This window comes from Mytilus galloprovincialis, chromosome 4 (genome assembly GCF_965363235.1).
Source record: "Mytilus galloprovincialis chromosome 4, xbMytGall1.hap1.1, whole genome shotgun sequence".
NCBI classification, from domain to species: Eukaryota; Metazoa; Mollusca; class Bivalvia; order Mytilida; family Mytilidae; genus Mytilus; species Mytilus galloprovincialis.
Genome location: NC_134841.1, coordinates 55442065 through 55448919, shown reverse-complemented (window position 1 = coordinate 55448919; position 6855 = coordinate 55442065). Strand labels below are relative to the sequence as shown.

The 6855-nt window shown below is 31.1% G+C and overlaps 1 long non-coding RNA gene across 1 annotated transcript; it reads left to right on the top strand.

Moving 5' to 3' along the window:
* The first annotated feature begins 2930 nt into the window (after positions 1-2930).
* On the top strand, positions 2931-6077 carry LOC143072475 (uncharacterized). Its single transcript, XR_012977200.1, has 2 exons — positions 2931-3263; positions 4682-6077. It is a non-coding gene; the product is annotated as an uncharacterized LOC143072475 (long non-coding RNA).
* Positions 6078-6855: the final 778 nt, after the last annotated feature.

The following is a 6855-nucleotide window of genomic DNA, read 5'->3' as shown; positions in this document are numbered from 1 at the left end:
AACTGTTCATTTAGTTATTTTAGACTTTTGGTAGTTTGGATAAACGTTTTACATTATTATAAATCAAATATGAGAACTTGAGTCAAATCGGTGACCACGAATTTGACAGCTAGTGCCCCTTTAATGTCTGTCATGATTCAGGTGAAAAATATTATTTTATTCTTGCGATGTTTTCATTTTCGAGCAAAAATTTTGTTGGAAGCACAAGAGGTTGTAATATGATTTCATTGCTGTCCATTACTGATTTTGTGTTCACCTCCGATTTCAATATCCAACTTAGCATTGAAAACCCCAATAAAACTTTTAAAAAATGCGACGGTCAATTGTAAAGGCAATTGATTTTAACATTTTGCCGACACGTTGAAACTGGTGGAATCTGTGTTTTCATGTTCAGAGTCCAGATGTGTTGTGATCGTAATTTCGTTCTTATTAGCAAAGAAATTAAGAAACAAAACTATAGAAGGTTTATGTTTAATATATCTAGCGTACATTATCAAAATTTGCAAGTAAGCAATTTAAAATCTTGATTTGCATGGTTTATTATTTTAACTAAACAATGTGAATAATACTATTTACTATAATATAAAAAAAAATCTACAACAGATTTTTGAACACACATGTGTCATATTTATATCTGATAACAATACAAACTTGTGGTAATCTGAATATCTAAAAGTATTAAAATTTTCATTAAAAGTGTCGGCAACATAATAAGTTTTTTTCATGCATTTGACTTAAGGAATCCTTTCTGTGTGGACTGAATTTATCAAAAGGTTCCAACTTTTAACAGTTTATATGCTTAATACTCATTCTATCAGCCCAATAATGATGTTTTGCATTATTCGATTTGAGCTTAATAGTTAGCCGACAGATTGTCAAGCTCGATTGTTTTATAAATAATTATAAATAATAACAAATTCAATATATAATTATTAATACAATGCATATATAATTCAACATCATACAATTTCTATGTATACATGCAGTGGCGGATCCAGAACTTTTCCTAAAGGGGGGGGGGGGCTCACTGACCTAAGGGGGGCCCGCTCCAGTCATGCTTCAATGATTCCCTATATAATCAACCAATTTTTTACCACAAAAAGGGGGGGGGGGGGCCAGGCCCGCCCCTGGATCCGTCTATGGTATACATTATTCTGAATACATCAAGACCAACTAAATGCACCCCTTCATAGACGGTCAGGGCCGACCAGGAACAACTTGAGACCTCTGACCTACACCTTAAAACATGTGTGTATTGGCAAATCAAAATTCAATAAAAAAAATATCAACGTATATACACATGCACATCAAAATGTAAGTTGAGTGTTCACTTGTTGCATGCCATCTAGACAGTGACCCTATGCTTTTTTACCAGACAGTACACCCATTGGTCACTATAGGTCAGCCTGTTATATATTATTATGATCCATACACATCAGTACAATATTTTCCCACTATACGAAAACAAAACGCGGGAAAATGCAATTGTACTAAAGTCTCCAATAACTGCAACATTTGGTGCATATTTTTCTACTTCTAGAAATAATCTACAGGCCATATTATGTATAGAAATGATACAAGAATATGTTTTTACATCCCATATGCCTTTTCATATTCTATTATAGGAACAGGTTGCTTTCTTTATAAAAAAGAAAAGCAATACATGAACCTAAGAGGTCACCAAAAGATTGTTCGGCTGAATTTGTGTTTGCTTTTGAATTGAAATAATTGACTGTGAATATAAGAAGCCAGTTGAAAGTATATATTTACAGCTTCTATTTGAATAGTTATTTTAAAGCTTGACTATTTTATTTATTACTTGGGAATGTACATAATTTTTCCAATTATAACCCTTTGGCAAATCCTAATTTCTACTAACCGGATGACTTATGCAAATTGCACAAACCTACTCAGTTTGCTTTATAATGTGGAATTATGGATGCATTTATTCTATCTATCATATCTTTATATTTTGTTTCCTACATGAATGCCTTTATATTCTCAACTCGTATTTGAAGCTGTCTTTACTCATGGTAGATGTTGTATGCGGTGAAACCTGTGGCATACAATTGATTGGGACCTCTTATGAAGAGACTGATTTTGGTCTCATAAAACAACTCAAATTTTTTAAAAGGATTTTACTTAAATCAATTCAAACATTCTATAGTGAAACTTAGTTTTGCCGAAGAATTTCTTAATTCAGAAGTTTATGAATACCTGTACACACTTTCAAAATAATCAATTTATATAAAAAGATATGTATATATAAAAAGATACCAGCATGCGCGTAGCTACGTTTACGTCAAAACGCCCGGGCGTACACTTGAATTTGGTAAAACAAAATATTTTCATCTAGATTTATTAAAAGAATTGGTTAACAGTACATCAACCTCCTACACTGAAAAAATTACCTAGTAGAGACTACTAGTTTGGCTAGTACTTCTTTAAAAGTCCCTAGTAGATTATAAGAGTACTAATTAGACTAGTATGTTTACTATCGTGGATGCATCATATTACCAGGCACCAGCTGTGCAACTGATAACAGGATTTCCCGCCGGACGATATCATATTCGCGTGGCTTCTGTTGCACATGAAGTGAAGACCGCAATCAAGTGTACAATTGAGTATTATCAGCCTGATTCATTGAGATTTTTGGAAAGCCGTAAGTATTATAACTAAATGGTATGGTATTTTATAGTATTAACTTGTTTTACACACAAAAAAGATCCACAGCATCTCGTATTTTCACGTAATTGTACATCATAAGATGGTCAACTCAACCTTGAGAAAAACAAAGCACCACTAAACACGTGGAACAAGCTTAATCTATAAAAATTAATCAGTTTGATTTGCAAATATGTCTAGCAATGATATTTTTTTTTAATTTTATGTGTTGTATGCTTCAATTTTATCAAGTTAATTTATTAAATGTGCAACACCGATGATTGACCAGTATTAGTCTAACACGGTCAGACGGCACCCCACAGCCGGCGCCATTTTAATGACCCATATTTGGGAACGAGATGCGCGGTAACATATTCTGTCTCTTTTTTTTTTATGCTTTGTTTCTCTTTATATAAGAAAACTAATTTCAATAATAGTTATAATTCTTTTTAACGTTCACCATAGAAAACCGTAACTTGAATCCGAAACGTTTTAAAATTATATAATTGAAGACGCCTCGTTATGAAATTAATATGGCTGCGCCCATGGAGTGTAATATGAACCCACCAAAACTAACAGATATGGGATGTTATTACATGGTATATCTTCAATAATTACTTATGAAATATAATATCAAGAAACATTTTAAAGCAGAACAGAATTTAATTATGACATACATGTACCATGAAGATGTACACTTGCATCGTGAGTGCACAAATGCATTCACATATGACAATAACAATCAGACTACATGTAAACAACAGAAAAAGCTTGAAAATTTGTATTTTTTTTTACATATATATTATTTACATGTAGGATGATGGATTATAATTTTTTTTTAATAAGTTTTTCTGCTTTATAACACATGATGTCACCAAATTTTGTATCCCATCCCAACATGATTTAATGATTTAAATAACTATATATTTATATAAGATCTAAATAAAATTAATAAATGTCTACCACCCCGCAACCTCAATGTGCACTACAAATCTCAAATGGTATATGTATGTGTCACAAATTTAATTATAGGATATACATGTATGTACTAAATTTTCTTATTCTTTCCCTTATATGTAGGTTAATATGGGTAAACATGATAAAACTAAAAGGAGGGAATATTTGAAAAGAAGAAAACAAGTAAAAAAATTGAAAACCAAAACCAGAAATGATAAAGAAAAGGAGCTTGAAACTTGTAACATTAATGTGACTACTCTATGTGCAGAGTCAATTGACCCTAAAGATGTTAATTTAGGATGCAAAAGGGAAAATAAAGTGTCACTCCCTAAACCTGGGACAGAAAGTTCTGTAGGAAACTATAACTCAACCTTTAGTTCAAGTTCATGTAGTTCTCCATTTAAAGTGTCATTATCAGAAAATGAAAGTTGCAAGTATGCAAGCAGTGTTAAGTCAAATCAGTCCTTTTCATGGGAAAGAACAGAGGCTACAGATCCTTTGATAGTTCGATGGAAAGAATACAATCTGTTACAGTCAAGATTAGCTAAAATAAGAAGACAAAAATTTTGAAAATTATGCTAAATGAAAATACTTTATACATGCCTCTGGGACAAGTTATTTTTTTGCTCTCTTTATAGCAGTATATTGCATTTTGAATAATATAAAATTAAAACATACATGAATGACACTCGTTAAACTCTTTTACTTGAAATACTTATTAGATGTAGGAAAATGAGGTATTAGTGCCAATGAGAAAACTCTCCATCCAAGTCGCAATTTATAAAAGTAAACCATTATAGATAAAGGTACAGTCTTCAACACGGAACCTAGGCTCTCACCGAACAGCAAGATTTAAAGGGCGTCAAAAATTACTTTAGTAAAACCATTCAAATATGAAAACCAACGTTAACAGTCTAATCTATATAAAAATAAGGTTTTATCTATATACCAATTTCTTTCATTACAGATCTTGTATAGTTGAATAATCAGATTGTTTGAATTTGTCTTACATATATATGCGTTTATGTGCAAACATTAACAAAGTTTTTATATGTTTTAGATGCTGATGATTGTATGGCCCTTGCTGGTATGGCTGTGTTGTTTAAAGAAAAGGCTGCAACCTTGTTTGTTAAAGAAAATGCAGAAAATCAAACGACGATGGCTATTAAAGTACACACCCATATCATGACAATGGATACAGATGCTTTCAGTGTCTTTGCAGAGGATACTGAAGTGTTCAAATGTGATTCTTTTTTTGAAGCATACAGTGGCCTATTAGCATGTATTTATGTGTTGAACTTGGCATACCCTAAAGATCTGGAAAAGTCATTCCTCTTTGTTCAAAACATCTTGTTAGGGTTAAAAGACAATGAAGCAAACACAATAGACAAACGTATTGTAAATGTGCTTTCTATGGTCAATGGAGAAATTAAAAAAAGACAATAGGTCAATAAGTTTTAGATACTGTTATATACCAGAAATGTGAGAAATTCATTGTTTACCATACATATGTTTTTATGCAAACAATAGAAAACTGTGAAAATTTAAACTGTAAATATTAAAGAGGAAGTAGGTACGAAAATCACATTTTTTTTGTAAAGGTTTTTGTACATTAATTATATATTATAAGGAATGTGTACTTCATGGTCACATGTGATGAATAGTGATAAATTTAACCATTGCTTAACATTTATTCATTCACGTCAAAACTGATATAAGCAAATATTAGAATTTAATAGATAAGGACTAGAAAAAAGTTCATGCTTTGACCTGATCATGTTTATTAAGCTCAAATAAGATTAGACGAAGTTTCATATAATGTAAAATATGCATTTAGGAGCAAATGGTGAAAATGATTTAGATCCTAGTGCAATATGAGATGGGTGACATGTATTTAGATCCTGGTGCTCTAGAGGGGTGACATTGAGTTGGATCTGTTTGCTCACACTAAAATTTACAGTGCTTTAAAGAAATAAAAATAACATATCATGCTTAATTAACTGTTGGCTACATGTATACTTAATTCTTGACAATTTAATTTTATTCTAAGTGTTTTAAAATGTAAACTTCAAGTAGGAAGACATAGAATAATTGATAAGTCTTACTTTGGTTTTTTTTGTAAATAATACTTGAGGGAGAGTTTATTCATTTTAGTTATTAAGGGAGAGCTAATTGATTCAAACAATGATCATGCGTTAACTAGATGGGTTATTTAACTTATATATCTTTAGAATTGTTAGTTGAATCTTCTAAATACAAAACATTGTTAATATTGATTAGGGTAGACAGCTTATAAATGTGTTTTTAATATGAATTTAAATGACGTCTTTGTGGTAAATTGAGTAAATTTTACCTATTTGTTTGTTGATGATTGAAATTAGTTTGTATTGTCTAATCAAATGTATTGTACAGTTATGTTTTTATGCATCTTATTGAAATAAAATATGTAGGATTTATTTTCTATTTTTTTTTTTTTTGCTGAACTTCACACACTGACAAATTTAGTTAAATAATTGTTAAGTGTTCAGGCCTAATATGGATAAATTTAAGGAGAGTGTGTGAAAGAGAAAAAAACAAGAACAAGGAGTGTAAAGAAATGGTTTTGTCTTTATTGACATTGAAGGTCAATTATCACTACGGAATGCAACACGTTTTTTATCTGCATTAATTGGCAAACAAGGTTTAAATTCAAATAAGTTTTTGTCTGTTGTCTTTCGGTCATTGTTGTATTCATATCGATCAAAATTTTACATTCACATTATGTTTTCTGAATTGAAAGATCACTTATACATACAGGTACCGTAGAAGCTTTTAACAAGAAACTTGAAATTCCTGTTGAATTTAATAATCATACATGGAGAATGGTTTAATGGCCTCAGAGCCCCTTTGAATGGAAATATTTGGTTGATTATGCAGTGAAAAATTGAAGCATGACTTGAAAAAAAAACATCTGGATTTTCAATTTGGAACATGATACTTGTACATTAGGGAAATACCTATATGAAATTGCACTGCTATGTCACAATACATACTAATTAAAAAAAGGATTCCTAATCTGTACCATAACTAGGTTAGAAATGTACCATATGAGGACGATCTGGTACCTGTACTTATAGCTAGTAAAGTTACTAGCTGAAGGAGGTATTCCTACTAGGGAATGTTTGTAGAGTTACTTAAAGCTAGTAGAATAACTAGTCTTACCATGTATTTGCCACTAGGAGGACCTAGTTATGT